The sequence below is a fragment of the Triticum aestivum genome, chromosome 3D (assembly GCF_018294505.1).
Source record: "Triticum aestivum cultivar Chinese Spring chromosome 3D, IWGSC CS RefSeq v2.1, whole genome shotgun sequence".
Taxonomy (NCBI): Eukaryota; Viridiplantae; Streptophyta; class Magnoliopsida; order Poales; family Poaceae; genus Triticum; species Triticum aestivum.
This window is the reverse complement of record NC_057802.1, coordinates 80,985,465-81,005,987: the sequence shown is the minus strand read 5'-3', so window position 1 is coordinate 81,005,987 and position 20,523 is coordinate 80,985,465.

Below are 20,523 nucleotides of genomic sequence, written 5' to 3'. Positions count from 1 at the left end.
ATCTGCCAGGGTCATGCATGCATCGTGCTGAAAAAATTGTTTTATACATTTGGTTTCTCATAATAAAAATCTGAGGGGGTTCCGATGGCACACGACATGCGGTTTCCATGCGACGCTCGCACCGCGTGCGATGCACGCCTACCCTGCGATTACGTCCCTGATTTCGGCACGGTGCTGCCGGAGCCCCGACCCGCCACAGTTCACCGGCGCGAGCAGCGGGTGGAGCTCCTCGACGCCGAGGGGGTGGTGGTGGATGCGTGTAGTTGGTGCGGCGACGCGGAGTTGAGGGTGGGCCAGAGGGTGGCGTTTCCGTGCCACGTCGCGAGACTTGCGGCGGCTGACCGGTGGGGCGACCTTGGGGCGGTTATCGAGGTGAGTAATGGCGGGTCGGGGGAGGGGAGAGAGGTTATTAGGCCGTCGCCTCGTCTCTCCACCGCTCCCCCCTCACAAATCTCATCCTCGAAACCCACCGCGCTCCGCCGCTTCGAGAGTTAGGGTTTCATGACGACGCGCGAGCAGCAGATGTGGGCGCTGTCCGCCGGCGACGAGGTGCTGATGGGGAGATTGGAGGAGATAGATCGGTGGTTTCCTACGGCGAAGGCCCTCAACGACGCGTCTGGGATGGTGAGGGACAAGCTGCGGGGCGAGGAGATCCTCAGGTGCTTCCCCAACTACGACCGCCAGCCGGCGATGGGGGTGATCCTCTGGGCGATGCTCGAGGCGGAATCACTGATTCCGGAGCAGAGGGGGAAGTGGAAGGTGTTCCGCTCCCTCCGCTTCCGCCTGATCCAGCCGCGGGCTCCGCCACCAGCGCCGCAGGCGGTGGTGATGGGGATCCTAGCTCCGGGGTCCAGGTGGCTTCCGATCGAGATCGAGGAGGATGTGGAAGTGGTCGAGCAGGAGGTGGCCGTGCCGCCACGGTGGAGGGCCAGGGCGCCTGCGACCCCGACTGCACTTCCCCGCCGCTCCCCGCGTTTCCAGAGGCGCTCGCCTCGCCTCCTTGCTCTCTCCCGCCGCCAGTAGGGCACTCACCGGCCGGTAATCGCTTCTGGTTGCTGGCCGGAGAGGGCTCTGAGGAGGAGGGGGAGGGGGAGGTTCTCGACTATGATGCAGGTATGGCAAAATCCGCTAAGTATTTAGTATCTACTACTTCGATTGAGGTAGATGATACTAGAAATAGAGGCAAAATTGGGAAAATAGGGCTCCGTGCTGAAAACAGAGTGCAAAAAGGGCCTAGATCCCGGAATTTTGATGTTTGCAATAGGATTCCCTCTGTTTTTGGTAGTTTGGATAAAGAAAACGAGGGTTGGGATGAGAGAAGAGACAAGTTGGGAGATAACTTTAAGCTTACTGGCATAGATGCTCAAATTGTGCAAAAATATATGGGAAAAAAATAATGTGCATCCTATCACACCTTGGTTTGGGGGAGAGGATGTAGATTTTGGTGAAATAGAATTACAAAAAACCCAAATTGCAGCCTATATGGCTCCAAAAGAGGGGGGGTTTAAACAAATTAATTCTGAGAAGAGGTTGAGACCCCTAATCATTTTTGGGGGCTCAATTGGGAAGGATTTCAGTATTGACCTGGAGGTGGGCCTGCCTTGGTGGAGGCCCTGTGGGCCGAACTCCAGCCCAACCCAAAAAGAAAACTGGGTCCTGGCAGGTATAAAAGAGGGAGCAGAGGCGGGAGGGAAGCAATCCCACCACATAGGGTTTCCCCCTCTCCTCCCCTTGCTGCCGCCAGAAGAAGAGATGTCCGGAAACTTTGGGAGAGGGTTTGGAGCTTCCAGATTCAATCGAGGGGGTGGGGGTGGACACACAGGGGGTAGATTCAACTATACTGACAGGGGGGATGATGGAATGGAGGCAGACATGCCTTCCCAGGGAGATCTGGTGGTTTTGGAAGAGGTGATGGTCGATTTGGTATAGGAAATGGGGTAGGCAGAGGTTTTGAAGAAGAAGAGGATTCTGCTACTGAGGGAAATGGAGAAAATCTGATCTGGCAAGCCAAGACAGGGAAGAAAGAAGCAGGGGAAGAGATCATCAAAAAAGCAATTGGAGATACAGGGGTTTCTGGACTTGAAAAAGATAGAAATAAGGAACAACTAGTCCAGTCAGATCAGAATCAACAACAGAAGCTGCTGACCTCTCTGCTCTCTCAGTTAGTGCAGGGGATGAAGAACAGTGAGAAAGACCAGATTGAGGAGATGTTTGGGAAACATTCTGGAAATCAGTCTGGGAAAGACAGTCAAAAGAAAGAAGAAAGAGGTGGAGAAGGACAACAAAGGGCTGACAAAGGTTTTGAACAAAATTCAGGTATGGAACTGAAGAAACAGGGGCGGAGAAACAGTTGGCAACAAAACATTGAGGATAACAAGAAAGGATTTGATAGGTTCAGCAAGCAGGTTTGTGGTAAATGCAAAGACCCCAGACATACCACCAAAGAATGCAGGGTGGGACACTGTTTGATATTTGGCAGAGACAACCACATAACTGGAGAGTGCAATCTGCTGAAACAAATGAAGCCTGTACCTAAGTATGTGGGATATGCTGCTAAAGGCTTAGGAATCCTATTGGTGCAGAGCTATAAAGATGTACTGGTAGCTGAACACACAAACCCCCGGGTGTGGTGGTCATAAGAGAAGGACAGATTAATGAGACTGAGCTTACTAGAGCTTTGGGAGAAATGTTGGATTGGGGATGGCAATGGAGAGTGAAAGAGTTTGGAAAAATGGCTACATGATGAGATTTCCCAACAAGGCAAAACTAGTGGAGTTAGCAAAGTTCAATGACTTCAACTTGCTGGGGACAGGGGTGGTAATCAAAGTCCAACCCTGGTCTCTGGACCATCAGGCTATTGGAAAAATGCACACAATTTGGATCAAATTGACCAAGGTTCCTGATTGTTTTAGGCACTTCTTAGGCATTTGTGAGGTTGCTGCTGTAGTTGGGCCTGTGCTTGAAATTGATATGGACACTATTAATGAAGAAAACATCAGGGTCAAGTGTGGAATTAGGGATGTGGAAAGGATTCCCTCTCAAGTGGAAATCACTTCCCCTGATCTTCTTATGTTCAGAATTAGGACAGAAGCTGAGAAGGTGGTGGAAATTGGTTGGTACAAGGAAGAGAAAAGGAAGAATGACAATAGCAATATCCTAGAAGGTGGAGTTGAAGAGGTGGAAACAAGGAAAAGAACAAAGCTGGAAGATACAGAACATAAAGGGGTTGCTTTGGGGTGCTTATCTCTAAAACAAAGTGAGGAGATAGATGGGAGAATTGAGAAAATGAGATCACAAATGGAAGAGAACATGATGCAGTGGCAAAATGAGATGGTTGCAGAAAGGAGGAAATGGCAAAAGAAAGTGAAATCATGTTCAGTAAGATAAAAAATCTGGAGGAAGACAAAGTCAGAAACAGTGCACTATGGGCCAAAAGTGAGAAAAGGATTAAGGAGCTGGAAAGTAACCAATTGGATTTGCAAGAGTTGAGCAGAAAACAGCAAGAAGAAATTCAAAAGCTAGTGCAAGAGGCTGCCAACAGGGAGCAATATGAAATGGAATTAGCCAACATGTATTTAGAGGATTATGAGAAAGAAAATAAACAGAAAAAGGAGGAAACTGATTCTGGGAAATATGATGAGCCTACTGATTACAATGCTAGCAAGAGTCAATAGGGACCTTGGGGGAAAAATGGTTGAGCTACATGGAAGTGAGGTCTTGGAGAAAGATGGGAAGGAAGGAGAAGTTGAGATCAAAAGAAGTCTCAGGAACAAAGGAAAGGAAGACCAAAAAATTGAAGAGATGGCAAAAATTAGAGCTGAGGAAAGAGAAAATTATGGTAAGAATCTTGATTCTGCGTTTGCTGATGCTTCTTTATTACAAATTAGTTCTTTAGTAGGGATTGACCTAGGATGTTCTATTGATATGATTGACAAAAACCTAGATATCATTAATAAGATAGAGAGAGCCAGGAGAGACATATACTTCCAAAATATTAAAAAAGAAAACAGTGACAGGGAAAGAAAGGCATCTGAGGAAAAAGGAGAGAAAGAAAAGGACATCCCAACATATATAAATACTGGAAATGTAGATGTTGAGGGATTATGTTCTGATTTTGAACACCTCTGATGCTGATATTGTTGGGGATCATTGCAGAAATTAAAAATTTTCTATGCATCACCAAGATCAATCTATGGAGTTTACTAGCAACGAGAGGGGAGGAGTGCATCTACATACCCTTGTAGATCGCGAGTGGAAGCGTTCAAGAGAACGGGGTTGATGGAGTCGTACTCGTCGTGATCCAAATCACCGATGACCCAAGCGCCGAACGGACGGCACCTCCGCGTTCAACACACGTACGGAGCGGTGACGTCTCCCACGCCTTGATCCAGCAAGGAGGAGGGAGAGGTTGAGGAAGAAGGCTCCAACAGCAGCACGACGGCGTGGTGGTGGTGGAGTGACAGTTCTCCGGCAGGGCTTCGCCAAGCACACGTGGAGGAGGAGAGGTGTTGGGGAGGGGAGGGGCTACGCCTTGGGAAAGGTGTGGCTGCCCTCCCACCCCTCCACTATATATAGGGGCAAGGGAGAGGGGGGCCGGCCCCCTTAGATCCCATCTGGTGGGAGGGGCGGCGGCCAGGGGAAGGTGGCTTGCCCCCCAAGCAAGGAGGGGGCGCCCCCCTTTAGGGTTCCCCCAAACCCTAGGGGCATGGGCCCTAGGGGGGTTGGCTCCCAGCCCACTTAGGGCTGGTTCCCTTCCACCTACAGCCCATAAGGCCCTCCGGGGCAGGTGGACCCCCCCGGTGGACCCCCGGAACCCCTCCGGTGGTCCCGGTACAATACCGGTATACCCCCGAATATTTCCGGTGACCGTATGATGACTTCCCATATATAAATCTTCACCTCCGGACCATTCCGGAACTCCTCGTGACGTCCGGGATCTCATCCGGGACTCCGAACAACATTCAGTAATCACATACAAACCTTCCTTATAACCCTAGCGTCATCGAACCTTAAGTGTGTAGACCCTACGGGTTCGGGAATCATGCAGACATGACCGAGACACCTCTCTAGCCAATAACCAACAGCGGGATCTGGATACCCATGTTGGCTCCTACATGTTCCACGATGATATCATCTGATGAACCACGATGTCGAGGATTCAAGCAATCCCGTATACAATTCCCTTTGTCAATCGGTACTTTACTTGCCCGAGATTCGATCGTCGGTATCCCAATACCTCGTTCAATCTCATTACCGGCAAGTCACTTTACTCGTTCCGTAATGCATGATCCCGTGACTAACTACTTAGTTACATTGAGCTCATTATGATGATGCACTACCGAGTGGGCCCAGAGATACCTCTCCGTCACACGGAGTGACAAATTCCAGTCTCGATCCGTGCCAACCCAACAGACACTTTCGGAGATACCTGTAGTGCACCTTTATAGCCACCCAGTTACGTTGTGACGTTTGGTACACCCAAAGCATTCCTACGGTATCTGGGAGTTGCACGATCTCATGGTCTAAGGAAATGATACTTGACATTAGAAAAGCTTTAGCAAACGAACTACACGATCTAGTGCTATGCTTAGGATTGGGTCTTGTCCATCACATCATTCTCCTAATGATGTGATCCCGTTATCAATGACATCCAATGTCCATGGTCGGGAAACCGTAACCATCTATTGATCAACGAGCTAGTCAACTAGAGGCTCACTAGGGACATGTTATGGTCTATGTATTCACACATGTATTATGATTTCCGGATAACACAATTAAAGCATGAACAATAGACAATTATCATGAACAAGGAAATATAATAATAACCATTTTATTATTGCCTCTAGGGAATATTTCCAACAGTCTCCCACTTGCACTAGAGTCAATAATCTAGTTACATTGTGATGAATCGCACACCCATAGAGTTCTGGTGTTGATCATGTTTCGCTCGTGGAAGAGGTGTAGTCAACGGATCTGCGACATTCAAATCCGTATGCACTTTACAAATATCTATGTTTCCATTTTGAACATTTTCACGAATGGAGTTGAAGCGACGCTTGATGTGCCTGGTCTTCTTGTGAAACCTGGGCTCCTTGGCAAGGGCAATAGCTCCAGTGTTGTCACAGAAGAGAGTCATCGGCCCCGACGCATTGGGAATAACTCCTAGGTCGGCAATGAACTCCTTCATCCAGATTGCTTCATGTGCTGCCTCCGAGGGTGCCATGTACTCTGCTTCACATGTAGATCCCGCCACGACGCTTTGCTTGCAACTGCACCAGCTGATTGCCCCACCATTCAAAATGTACACGTATTCAGTTTGTGACTTAGAGTCATCCAGATCTGTGTCGAAGCTAGCATCGACGTAACCCTTTACGACGAGCTCTTCGTCACCTCCATAAACGAGAAACATATCCTTAGTCCTTTTCAGGTACTTCAGGATGTTCTTGACCGCTGTCCAGTGTTCCATGCCGGGATTACTTTGGTACCTTCCTACCAAACTTACGGCAAGGTTTACATCAGGTCTGGTACACAGCATGGCATACATAATAGACCCTATGGCCGAGGCATAGGGGACGACACTCATCTTTTCTCTATCTTCTGCCGTGGTCGGGCATTGAGCCATGCTCAATCTCACACCTTGCAATACAGGCAAGAACCCCTTCTTGGATTGATCCATATTGAACTTATTCAATATCTTGTCAAGGTATGTGCTTTGTGAAAGACCTATGAGGCGTCTCAATCTATCTCTATAGATCTTGATGCCTAATATGTAAGCAGCTTCTCCAAGGTCCTTCATTGAAAAACACTTATTCAAGTAGGCCTTTATACTTTCCAAGAATTCTATATCATTTCCCATCAATAGTATGTCATCCACATATAATATGAGAAATGCTACAGAGCTCCCACTCACTTTCTTGTAAACACGGGCTTCTCCATAAGTCTGTGTAAACCCAAACGCTTTGATCATCTCATCAAAGCGAATGTTCCAACTCCGAGATGCCTGCACCAGCCCATAGATTGAGCGCTGGAGCTTGCATACTTTGTCAGCATTCTTAGGATCGACAAAACCTTCCGGCTGCATCATATACAATTCTTCCTTAAGGAAGCCGTTAAGGAATGCCGTTTTGACGTCCATTTGCCATATTTCATAATCGTAGAATGCGGCAATTGCTAACATGATTCGGACGGACTTCAGCTTCGCTACGGGTGAGAAGGTCTCATCGTAGTCAACTCCTTGAACTTGTTGATAACCCTTAGCGACAAGTCGAGCTTTATAGATGGTAACATTTCTATCTGCGTCTGTCTTCTTCTTAAAGATCCATTTATTTTCTATCGCTCGCCGATCATCGGGAAAGTCTGTCAAAGTCCATACTTTGTTTTCATACATGGATCCTATCTCGGATTGCATGGCTTCAAGCCATTTGTTGGAATCTGGACCCGCCATTGCTTCTTCATAGTTTGAAGGTTCACCGTTGTCCAACAACATGATTTCCAGGACATGGTTGCCGTACCACTCTGGTGCGGAACGTGTCCTTGTGGACCTACGAAGTTCAGTGGTAACTTGATCATGATCGTCATCATTAACTTCCTCTCTAGTCGGTGCAGGCACCACAGAAACATTTTCTTGTGCTGCGCTACTTTCTGGTTCGAGAGGGGTCATCTCATCAAGTTCCACTTTCCTCCCACTTACTTCTTTCGAGAGAAACTCTTTCTCCAGAAAGGACCCGTTCTTGGCAACGAAGATCTTGCCTTCGGATCTGAGGTAGAAGGTATACCCAATGGTTTCCTTAGGGTATCCTATGAAGACGCATTTTTCCGACTTGGGTTCGAGCTTTTCAGGTTGAAGTTTCTTGACATAAGCATCGCATCCCAAAACTTTAAGAAACGACAGCTTAGGTTTCTTTCCAAACCATAATTCATATGGTGTCGTCTCAACTGATTTCGACCGAGCCCTATTTAAAGTGAATGCGGCAGTCTCTAAAGCATAACCCCAGAATGATAGCGCTAGATCGGTAAGAGACATCATAGATCGCACCATATCCAATAGAGTGCGATTACGATGTTCGGACACACCATTACGCTGAGGTATTCCAGGCGGCGTGAGTTGTGAAACAATTCCACATTTCCTTAAGTGTGTGTCAAATTCGTGACTCAAATATTTCCCTCCACGATCTGATCGTAAGAACTTTATTTTCCTGTCACGTTGATTCTCAACCTCACTCTGAAATTCCTTGAACTTTTCAAAGGTCTCAGACTTGTGTTTCATTAAGTAGACATACCCATATCTACTCAAGTCATCAGTGAGGGTGAGAACATAACGATAGCCACCGCGAGCCTCAACGCTCATTGGACCGCACACATCAGTATGTATGATTTCCAATAAGTTGGTTGCTTGCTCCATTGTTCCGGAGAACGGAGTCTTGGTCATTTTGCCCATGAGGCATGGTTCGCACGTGTCAAATGATTCATAATCAAGAGACTCCAAAAGTCCATCTGCATGGATTTTCTTCATGCGTTTGACACCAATGTGACCAAGGCGGCAGTGCCACAAGTATGTGGGACTATCATTATCAACCTTACATTTCTTGGCATTCACACTATGAATATGTGTAACATCACGTTCGAGATTCATTAAGAATAAACCATTGACCAGCGGGGCATGATCATAAAACATATCTCTCATATAAATAGAACAACCATTATTCTCGGATTTAAATGAGTAGCCATCTCGCATTAAACGAGATCCAGATACAATGTTCATGCTCAAAGCTGGCACTAAATAACAATTATTGAGGTTTAAAACTAATCCCGTAGGTAAATGTAGAGGTAGCGTGCCGACGGCGATCACATCGACCTTGGAACCATTCCCGACGCGCATCGTCACCTCGTCCTTTGCCAGTCTCTGCTTATTCCACAGCTCCTGCTTGAGTTACAAATATGAGCAACCGCACCGGTATCAAATACCCAGGAGCTACTACGAGCGCTGGTTAGGTACACATCAATAACATGTATATCACATATACCTTTGGTATTGCCGGCCTTCTTATCCGCTAAGTACTTGGGGCAGTTCCGCTTCCAGTGACCGTTTCCCTTGCAATAAAAGCACTCAGTCTCAGGCTTGGGTCCATTCTTTGTCTTCTTCCCGGCAGCTTGCTTACTGGGCGCGGCAACTCCCTTGCCATCTTTCTTGAAGTTCTTCTTACCCTTGCCTTTCTTGAACTTAGTGGTTTTATTCACCATCAACACTTGATGTTCCTTTTTGATCTCCACCTCCGCTGATTTCAGCATTGAATATACCTCAGGAATGGTCTTTTCCATCCCCTGCATATTGAAGTTCATCACAAAGCTCTTGTAGCTAGGTGGGAGCGACTGAAGGATTCTCCGCGTCATCCGGGAGATTAACTCCCAGCTGGGACAAGCGGTTGTGCAACCCAGACATTTTGAGTATGTGTTCGCTGACGGAACTATTCTCCTCCATCTTACAACTGTAGAACTTGTCGGAGACTTCATATCTCTCGACCCGGGCATGAGCTTGGAAAACCATTTTCAGCTCTTGGAACATCTCATATGCTCCGTGCTGCTCAAAACGCTTTTGGAGCCCCGGTTCTAAGCTGTAAAGCATGCCGCACTGAACCAAGGAGTAATCATCACTACGTGACTGCCAGGCGTTCAGAACGTCTTGAGTTGCTGGGAAAACAGGTGCATCACCTAGCGGTGCTTCAAGGACATATGCTTTCTTGGCAGCTATGAGGATAATCCTCAGGTTACGGACCCAGTCCGTGTAGTTGCTACCATCGTCTTTCAGCTTGGTTTTCTCTAGGAACGCGTTGAAGTTGAGGGCAACATTAGCGTGGGCCATTTGATCTACAAGACATATTGTAAAGGTTTTTAGACTAAGTTCATGATAATTAAGTTCATCTAATCAAATTATTAATGAACTCCCACTCAGACAGACATCCCTTTAGTCATCTAAGTGATACATGATCCGAGTCAACTAGGCCGTGTCCGATCATCACGTGAGATGGACTAGTCATCATCGGTGAACATATTCATGTTGATCGTATCTGCTATACGACTCATGCTCGACCTTTCGGTCTCTTGTGTTCCGAGGCCATGTCTGTACATGCTAGGCTCGTCAAGTCAACCTAAGTGTATTGCGTGTGTAAATCTGGTTACACCCGTTGTATGCAAACGTTAGAACCTATCACACCCGATCATCACGTGGTGCTTCGGAACAACGAACCTTCACAACGGTGCACAATTAGGGGGAACACTTTCTTGAAATTTTAGCGAGGGATCATCTTATTTATGCTACCGTCGTTCTAAACAAATAAGATATAAAACATGATAAACATCACATGCAATCAAATAGTGACATGATATGGCCAATATCATTTTGCTCCTTTTGATCTCCATCTTCGAGGCACCATGTTCATCATCGTCACCGGCATGACACCATGATCTCCATCATCATGATCTCCATCATCATGATCTCCATCATCGTGTCTTCATGAAGTTGTCTCGCCAACTATTACTTCTACTACTATGGCTAACGGTTAGCAATAAAGTAAAGTAATTACATGACGTTCCAGTTGACACGCAGGTCATAAATAAATTAAGACAACTCCTATGGCTCCTGCCGGTTGTCATACTCATCGACATGCAAGTCGTGATTCCTATTACAAGAACATGATCAATCTCATACATCACATATATCATTCATCACATCCTTCTGGCCATGTCACATCACATGACACTTGCTGCAAAAACAAGTTAGACGTCCTCTAATTGTCGTTGCAAACTTTTACGTGGCTGCTATAGGTTTCTAGCAAGAACGATTCTCACCTACGCCAAAACCACAACGTGATATGCCAATTTCTATTTACCCTTCATAAGGACCCTTTTCATCGAATCCGATCCGACTAAAGTGGGAGAGACAGACACCCGCTAGCCACCTTATGCAACTAGTGCATGTCAGTCGGTGGAACCTATCTCACGTAAGCGTACGTGTAAGGTCGGTCCGGACCGCTTCATCCCACGATGCCGCCGAATCAAGATAAGACTAGTAACGGCAAGTAAATTGACAAAATCGACGCCCACAACAACTTGTGTTCTACTCGTGCATAGAAACTACGCATAGACCTAGCTCATGATGCCACTGTTGGGGATCGTTGCAGAAATTAAAAATTTTCTACGCATCACCAAGATCAATCTATGGAGTTTACTAGCAACGAGAGGGGAGGAGTGCATCTACATACCCTTGTAGATCATGAGCGGAAGCGTTCAAGAGAACGGGGTTGATGGAGTCGTACTCGTCGTGATCCAAATCACCGATGATCCAAGCGCCGAACGGACGGCACCTCCGCGTTCAACACACGTACGGAGCGGTGACGTCTCCCACGCCTTGATCCAGCAAGGAGGAGGGAGAGGTTGAGGAAGAAGGCTCCAACAGCAGCACGACGGCGTGGTGGTGGTGGAGTGACAGTTCTCCGGCAGGGCTTCGCCAAGCACACGCGGAGGAGGAGAGGTGTTGGGGAGGGGAGGGGCTGCGCCTTGGGAAAGGTGTGGCTGCCCTCCCACCCCTCCACTATATATAGGGGCAAGGGAGAGGGGGGACGGCCCCCTTAGATCCCATCTGGTGGGAGGGGCGGCGGCCAGGGGAAGGTGGCTTGCCCCCCAAGCAAGGAGGGGGCGCCCCCCTTTAGGGTTCCCCCAAACCCTAGGGGCATGGGCCCTAGGGGGGGGTTGGCGCCCAGCCCACTTAGGGCTGGTTCCCTTCCACCTACAGCCCATAAGGCCCTCCGGGGCAGGTGGACCCTCCCGGTGGACCCCCGGAACCCCTCCGGTGGTCCCGGTACAATACCGGTATACCCCCGAATATTTCCGGTGACCGTATGATGACTTCCCATATATAAATCTTCACCTCCGGACCATTCCGGAAGTCCTCGTGACATCCGGGATCTCATTCGGGACTCCGAACAACATTCGGTAATCACATACAAACCTTCCTTATAACCCTAGCGTCATCGAACCTTAAGTGTGTAGACCCTATGGGTTCGGGAATCATGCAGACATGACCGAGACACCTCTCTAGCCAATAACCAACAGCGGGATCTGGATACCCATGTTGGCTCCCACATGTTCCACGATGATCTCATCAGATGAACCACGATGTCGAGGATTCAAGCAATGCCGTATACAATTCCCTTCGATCGTCGGTATCCCAATACCTCGTTCAATCTCGTTACCGGCAAGTCACTTTACTCGTTCCGTAATGCATGATCCCGTGACTAACTACTTAGTCACATTGAGCTCATTATGATGATGCAATACCGAGTGGTCCCAGAGATACCTCTCCGTCATACGGAGTGACAAATCCCAGTCTCGATCCGAGCCAACCCAACAGACACTTTCGGAGATACCTGTAGTGCACCTTTATAGCCACCCAGTTACGTTGTGACGTTTGGTACACCCAAAGCATTCCTACGATATCCGGGAGTTGCACGATCTCATGGTCTAAGGAAATGATACTTGACATTAGAAAAGCTTTAGCAAACGAACTACACGATCTAGTGCTATGCTTAGGATTGGGTCTTGTCCATCACATCATTCTCCTAATGATGTGATCCCGTTATCAATGACATCCAATGTCCATGGTTAGGAAACCGTAACCATCTATTGATCAACGAGCTAGTCAACTAGAGGCTCACTAGGGACATGTTATGGTCTATGTATTCACACATGTATTACGATTTTCGGATAACACAATTAAAGCATGAACAATAGACAATTATCATGAACAAGGAAATATAATAATAACCATTTTATTATTGCCTCTAGGGCATATTTCCAACAGATATTGAGGAACAACAAATTAAGAAACTGAGAGGAATGCTCTCAGGAAAGAAAGTGGTAAAAAAAGCTCACCAGCATTAGACTGTGTGAAGCAAACTGTTGGGATTGGGGTTTTGCAAAGAAGAAAAAAGGGAAGAAAACCTAATTAGTATCCTATTATAGTATATACTAAGTATAATATAAAGAATGAGAGGTTTTTCTGGAATGTTAGAGGTATAGGACAAGACCACAAAAAGAGATATATCAGAGAGATGATCATAGATCAGAAGCTAGACTTTATTGGGATCCCTGAGACAATAAAGCAAGACTTCACTAAAAATGAGCTGCACAACTTGTGTGGAGGGAAAAACTACCAGTGGTATTGGAACCCTCCTAGAGGAATGTCTGGAGGGATTTTAGTTGGGATTAACAAAGATATGTTTGATGTGGAGTGTATTGAGAAAGGACAATTTTTTTTGAGAGTGCTAGTTTTTGATAAAAATATTAAAATGCATTGGAATTTGATAACTGTGTATGGGGATGCTCAGAAGGAAGGGAAAGCTAGCTTTCTAGCTGAGCTTGCAAGATTATATCATGATAACCCTCTACCGTGTCTGGTGGGGGGGGGACTTTAACATCATTAGAAATGAAAAGAAAAAAAACAAACCTATGTTAAATGATCAGTGGCCCTTTATGTTTAGTGCTATTATTGAACAAGCTGGGTTGAGAGAGTTGCCTTTGAATGGGAGACAATACACCTGGGCCAATAACCAGGAAGATCCCACTTTTGAGAAGCTAGATAGGGTTCTAATGTGCCTAGCTTGGGAGGAGAAATATCCACTAACCATACTACAAGCATTTGCTAGAGAAATTTCTGATCACACCCCTTTGTTCTTAGATACAGGGGAGACACACAAACATAAATATACATTCAGATATGAAAATGCCTGGATCTTGAGAGAGGGGTTCAAAGAGCTGGTACATAAAACCTGGAATGAGAGATATACAGGAGATATTTTGGAAAGATGGCAACTAAGATTGAGGAAACTGAGAAAGAAAGCCAAAGGCTGGAATAAGAATATGGATGCTTGGTATAAGAAATTCAAAATAGAAATTATCAGGAATTTAGATGAACTGGATAAGAGAGCCGAGATAATGGGGTTAACTGCTGTGGACAGAACTGAACAGAAAGAGCTTAGAGCTCAACTAAAAAGAATTATGTTACAAGAGGAAATGAAGTGGTTGCAGAGATATAAAGATACAAAGATTAAATATGGGGATGGGAACACTAGATACTACCATGCAACGGTGAATGGAAGAAGAAGGAAGAATAAAATTATCTCTCTGGAACAGGATGAAGGGATTATAGAAGGAGATGACAGGCTAATGGAGTGTATAACCAAATTCTATAAAGAACTATTTGGACACCCTGAAGAGTCTAATATCTCTTTGAGGGAGATGGAAATGATTAAAATTAGTACACAAGATAAAGAGGAGCTGTTAGCCCCTTTCTCTCTAAATGAAATTCATCAGGTAGTTTTTGGGATGAAAAGAAATAAGAGTCCAGGCCCTGATGGGTTCCCTGCTGACTTTTATCAAGATTTCTGGGATTTGGTTAAGTGGGATCTGAAAGCTTTGGTTGATAGTTTTGCAAAGGGGGAAATTAATATTGCCAGGCTCAATTATGGTATTATTACTCTGGTTCCCAAAACCAATGATGCAAAACAAATTAATTTTTTTAGACCTATATGTCTATTGAATGTCAGCTTTAAGATCATCACTATGCTGATGAATAGGTTGGCCAGGTGTGTGGCTCCTGTGGTCTCTAGAACCCAAACAACCTTTATTAAGGGTAGATATATAATGGAAGGGGTGGTTATACTACATGAAGCTTTGAACTCTTTTCACAAAAATAAAGAAGATGCTTTGATTTTCAAAGTAGATTTTGAGAAGGCCTATGATAAAATCAAATGGCCCTTTGTGATTCAAGTGCTGAATCTGAAGGGCTTTCCAGATAAATGGAGTGATTGGGTGATGGAGACTATGAGGGGGGGGGGGACATGTAGGAGTCAGGGTGAATGATGAAATTGCTCCATATTTTAAAACTTTTAAAGGATTGAGACAAGGATATGCTATGTCACCTCTACTTTTTGATTTGGCTGCTGATGCCTTGGCCATTCTAATGAATAATGCTCTGGAGCATGACATAGTTAAAGGGGTATTGAAAACAGGGGATAATAAAGGGATAAATATGTCACAATATGCTGATGATACCATCTTCCTGATCAAAGATGAGGTAGAAAGTGTGAAAAACCTCAAATTCATATTAGGAGCTTTTGAGCAAATGTATGGGCTCAAAATTAATTTTCATAAAAGTGAACTGCTGCCGTTTGGCAAGGCCAAAGAAAAACAAATGATATATCAGGAAATTCTGACATGTAAAATGGGAGAACTACCTACTAGATACTTGGGGATGCCTGTGTCAGATATTAGAATTAGAAACACACATTGGAATTGTGTGACTGATAAAATTGAAAGAGATGTGGCTGCTGGCAAGGGAAGCTGTTGGGGTGCATAGCTGGCAGAATTACTCTGGTGCAAGCATGCCTGACTAATATCCCCTTATTCATGATGTCTTTTTATGCTGTTCCCAAAGGGATCATAAGAAAAGCATATTTCTTCAGGGCTAGGTTGGTATGGCAGGAAGATGAAAATAAAAAAAATATCACCTAGTTAAATGGGAAGAATGTTGTCTGCCTAAAGATGTAGGTGGTTTAGGGATACTTAATTTGGAAGTAATTAATATTGCGCTGCTTGCTAAGTGGTTTTGGAAAATGGAGACAAAGGAAGGTCTCTGGCAGGATGTATTAGATGAAAAATATATAAAGGTGGCTGTTTAGTATCAGTTAGTAAGAAACCTGGAGATTCCCAATTCTGGGCTAATTTGTTAAAGATCAAAGATATCTTATATAAATTTGTCAAAAAAGAATTGGGGAATGGGAAGAACACTAGATTCTGGGAATACACCTGGGTAGATGATAAACCATTGAGGGATGCTTATCCTAGATTATATGACATATGTTTTGACCACAATATTACTGTGGATGAGGCCATTCAAAAAGGGTGGCATGGGTTCAAATTCAGAAGAACCCTATATGGTGAGACTCTTGGGCTATGGAATTGCCTGAAAAAAAGATGTGAAGAAATACCTTTGCAGGGAGGGGCAGATAAAGTTTCCTGGACCCTCACTGCTGACCATAAGTTTTCTATGGGGTCCCTCTATAGGAAAATTATTTCCTTAGGGGTGAAATTCCCACAGAAGTACTTATGGAAAATTAAGGTGCCTGCAAGGTTAAAAGTTTTCCTATGGTTAGTTAACAAAAAAAAGTATCCTGACTAGGGATGTTTTATTAAAAAGAGGATAGAAGGGAGGGAAGGATTGTGTTTTCTGTGGGAAAGATGAATCAATTGATCACCTTTTATTTTCTTGCTCTGCAGCTTCTCTGCTGTGGAGTTTGGTTAGATGTGTGTGTGGTTTAAAAACTGTTCCACTAAATGTAAAAGACTGCTTTGGAGATCGGATAAGGAAATTCAAAAAAGAGGATAAGAAAATGGTTATGGTGGGGGTTTCAGCCCTGTTTTGGGCAATTTGGAAAAGCAGAAATGCGATTATATTTGAAAAGAAAAGGATAAATGATCCTTTCTGCATTATCAAAATGATGTGCAGATGGTTGATTGATTGGTCTATTTTGCAGATAAGGGAGCCGTAAAAAACGCTGGAGCTGGGAGCAAGAGTGCTAGAACGGGCAGCAAGTGAGGTGTTCACAGCCAGGCAGGGGTGGAGGATCAACGTCGCTAGATTGGAATGAAGGAACTCTTGCTGTTGTGACTCTGGTGCTGCTGTTAGGTCTAGTTGCTGCTGGGCTTCTTTTAGCTCCTCGTTTTTATTTTGATGTAATGGTCGGTCTAGACTGGTTTATGTCTCCGGATGCTTTGGATACTGGGTTCTAGCATGGGTTTTGGCCTGCGATGGCCTTTTGTGTTGTTTTGGTTGAACCTGGTAGCTTTTAGTTTCATCTTAGGTTGGGGCTGTTCTATTTGTGAATAGTGGTGGTTTTCAGTAATGAAAATCGGAAGGGGCAAGCCCTTCTTTGATAAAAAAAGAGAGTAGATAGGGGCCATGGATGTAGTGAGATATTATGGTGTTGTGTTCCTTTCAGAGGAAAGGGAGCATGCATGTGAAGAGAGAAAAGAGACAAGGACCATGCGGAGGCTTTGTGTTGGTCAAGTGTACGTCCAGACTCCCGCAAAGCCCCTCATGTTTGTTGCTAGGATATCAGAATCCGTGCGTCCAAAATGCTAAACGAACATATAGGGGTCCCCGTTGAATGGCAAAAATGGTCCGGACGCTGCGGTCCAGATATATAGTGGAGATTTGAGGGTCCGCTTTGAAGATACCGTAAAACTATATCTTTGCCAAAAAATAATATAAAACTATATCTGAAAGGTAGTATTACCAAAAACTTGTAGGCATATAAGATGGAATCTGATATAGCCTAATCCGAGTGGGATTCTTAGTTTTGTGCGCAAAGTCAACGGTGCACTCTTGGGCTACCAGCTTGTGGCCCAGTGGGCCGATGATAGTGACACGCCACCACTCTTTGTGCTCCATATATTAGAATAAATAATATCCAATGAATTAGAGTTGGAAAAAGTCAATGTTACTATCCTGAAGAAATTTGGTGGTTCATATAACCCCTGATCTTTCCTTCTGCTCCCTTACCCCCCTAAACAATCCAATACTGGCCAAAAAACCGTCCCTGGCTGGTTTACCCTGACTGGGTGCTGACATGGAGACGTCAAAGGTGGTACTTGACCTGCGGGTGGGTCCTCCTCATCCAGTCAGGGCAAACCAACCAGGGACGATTTTTGGTCGGTATGGGATTGCTTGGGGGGGGGGGGGGGTAAGGGAGAAGAAATAAAGATTAGTGGGTTATGTGAACTACCAAGTTTCTTTAGGGTAGTAAAATGAACTTTTTTCATAGAATTATTGATAGAGATAACATGTCCTAAAGATAGATCAAGACCAATGCCACGTGAGACAAGTATGACTCTCGCGACGCCCGCCCCAGCTCCCACCACCGCTGCGACCTCTCGCTCCACCACGTCAGCTGCCTTCTCTACCATTCTAGCCAACCATCCTATCCCCACGCCCCCTTGGTTCCTCTCATTCTACAGGGTGATGTTGTTGCCTCTTCGAGCCTCACCAATGGGACAGTTCCGCATGAGCCTGGAAGCCAGATCCAGGCCCAAGCCACATCATCTGCTTCGCTGCCATACATCCCCGCACTGTCCCTTGAAACCGAGGTTGCTGACTCGCTTGCCTCCGCATTGACGATCCTCGACCAACCACAGCTTAAAGCCAACTCGCCTCTCCTCAGACATCGTCACCCCATTTGCCAACATTGATGTCACCTGCAACATTGAATAGGAGATCTCTACTCATGTTGCGCCCTACACGAGAAGGGATGGGATACAGTGGGCTCGAGTCACCGCAGATGGCTGGACACACATTCACACTAACAGGACGGGGGTTCGGCTGGCTGTCCTGCTAGCTAGTCTTAGAGAGCCTCCTCATCTTCGGGAGGAAGACGTGGGGCTCTGTTTCAGGCGCCTCTCGCCCCTCCACTTCTCCTGTGACTGCCACTAAGGATAAAAAGATAGTTGGGTAGTTGTCCCGGTGATGAACTGTTGAAAATATGCCCTAGAGGCACTAATAAGAGTTAGGAGGCTTTTATATTTAATTAAATATCAATGGGCCTTAAAAGGCCAAGAGGTGGAAAGAATATTGCGCCACTTGGGCCTAATAGGGACGAGGCCCCTTTCTTCATGGAGAAGGAAGGGGGGAGGCTGAATTGGAGGGGTTTCCCCCTCCTTGGCCGACACAAGGGGGAAGGGAACCCTTCCTCCCTTGTGGTGCCCCTCCCCTCGCTCCAACCTATATATACTAGAGGATTTTGACCTTTGGATATACAAGTTTTTGGAGCCTCCTCTAGTTCTCTAGTTCTAGTTCTAGTTCTAGTTGATCTAATTAGAGCTAGATCTAGATCCTCTCTAATCCTCATAATTAGAAGCCCAGTGTGGTTCTAATATCCCCTCTCTAATTCTCTGGCGACGACTGATACGTCCCAAATATATCTACTTTTCCAAACACTTTTTCTCTTGTTTTGGACTCTAATTTGCATGATTTGAATGAAACTAACCTGGACTGACGTTGTTTTCAGCAGAACTACCATGATTGTGAGGGTTTGATCGTAGGGCGGTTTTTTGGTTTTCTACTACGTTTATTAACAGTGGCATCATGTGCAGTTCTATGAGTAGATGCAGGTTTTGATCTAGATCACATATGGATGTGAGGGTTTGATGTTCTTGCTATGCTTCCCTAGAGTGTTGCTTTAGTTCAATTTATTGATGGCATGATGTAGCTTTGCACAAAGTTATCAAAATCGATCGACTCTGACTGTTGATGATCTGCTAACAGTTCTTTGGGCTCCATCATAGTCAAGAATAGTAAACTATTGCAAACACAACTGAGCAATGAAGATGTACGATCTTCTAGGGGTCATGTGTATTAGATGAAGTTTAGTGTGGGGCTAGCGATTTTTGAATAAGTCTCTTCCCTCACACACCCCGAAAGTTAATCTAGCAACAAGGGTTATCGCCTTAACGGTGGACGTAGGAAGCTAGAGTTATCCGGAAACCCTAGAGGCCATGTAATTAATATTGGCCAAACCGATTAGAGAATGCATAACTTGGTTTTGCAGGTTCCATGTGATGTGGTATAGGCTTCATCATGATAATTAAATTTCCACACCTTCAGATTTAAATCCGATCTGATCGTAGACCAAGATCTTATCGTCCAAGATTCCAAGGCTCAAAATCCGATCTAACATCTTGTTCAAGAGCATGAGGTCGGCTTCACCCATCTCTTGATAGTAGGCAGAGCTCACCTAGAGTTTGCGAGAGGGGCCACTTGACGTTCGCTGGTTGGGCTTGATGCTTCACCCAGCAGTTTGCTGTCCGGATTCGAGCGGAAGGCCAGTCCGAAAGGCAGATTGCTCCATGGTCTTGCTCTGAGATTGAATCTAGTGCTAGGATGATGGTGTTTGTAAGATCTTCAGGCTGGTTTGACACCCAACCCAGGAAAGCAAGTTTGCCACGGGAACCTGCGACATACTCCAGATTCCCAAACCTGGTGGTTTGGCCTAAGGAGAGGTTCTCGAATTGGCCGAGGTGACCAGTCGATTTGGCGTGTAGCACGATGCTGCCGAAGGCGAGAAGGTGGCTGGGGACAAATGTACTCCTACATCCGATGTTGTTGTTGATCTGGAGACGAGCCATCGAGCCTTTGCAACCACACAAAGTGACCTGCATGGGCCACCAATGTCGATGCTAAAACCGACGGATCTCGAGTAGGGGGTCCTGAGCTGGTGATCTTGGCATGATGGTGAACAGGAAGTAAAGGGGACACAATTTTACCTAGCTTCGGGCCCTCTTGAGGAGGTAAAACCCTACGTCCTGCTTGTATTATATTGATTATGGATGGGGTACAAAGTACTAGATGATCTACCTCGAGATTGTATGAATGAGTTCAAACATCTAAACCTTGAAAGCGTGCCTCTACAGGGT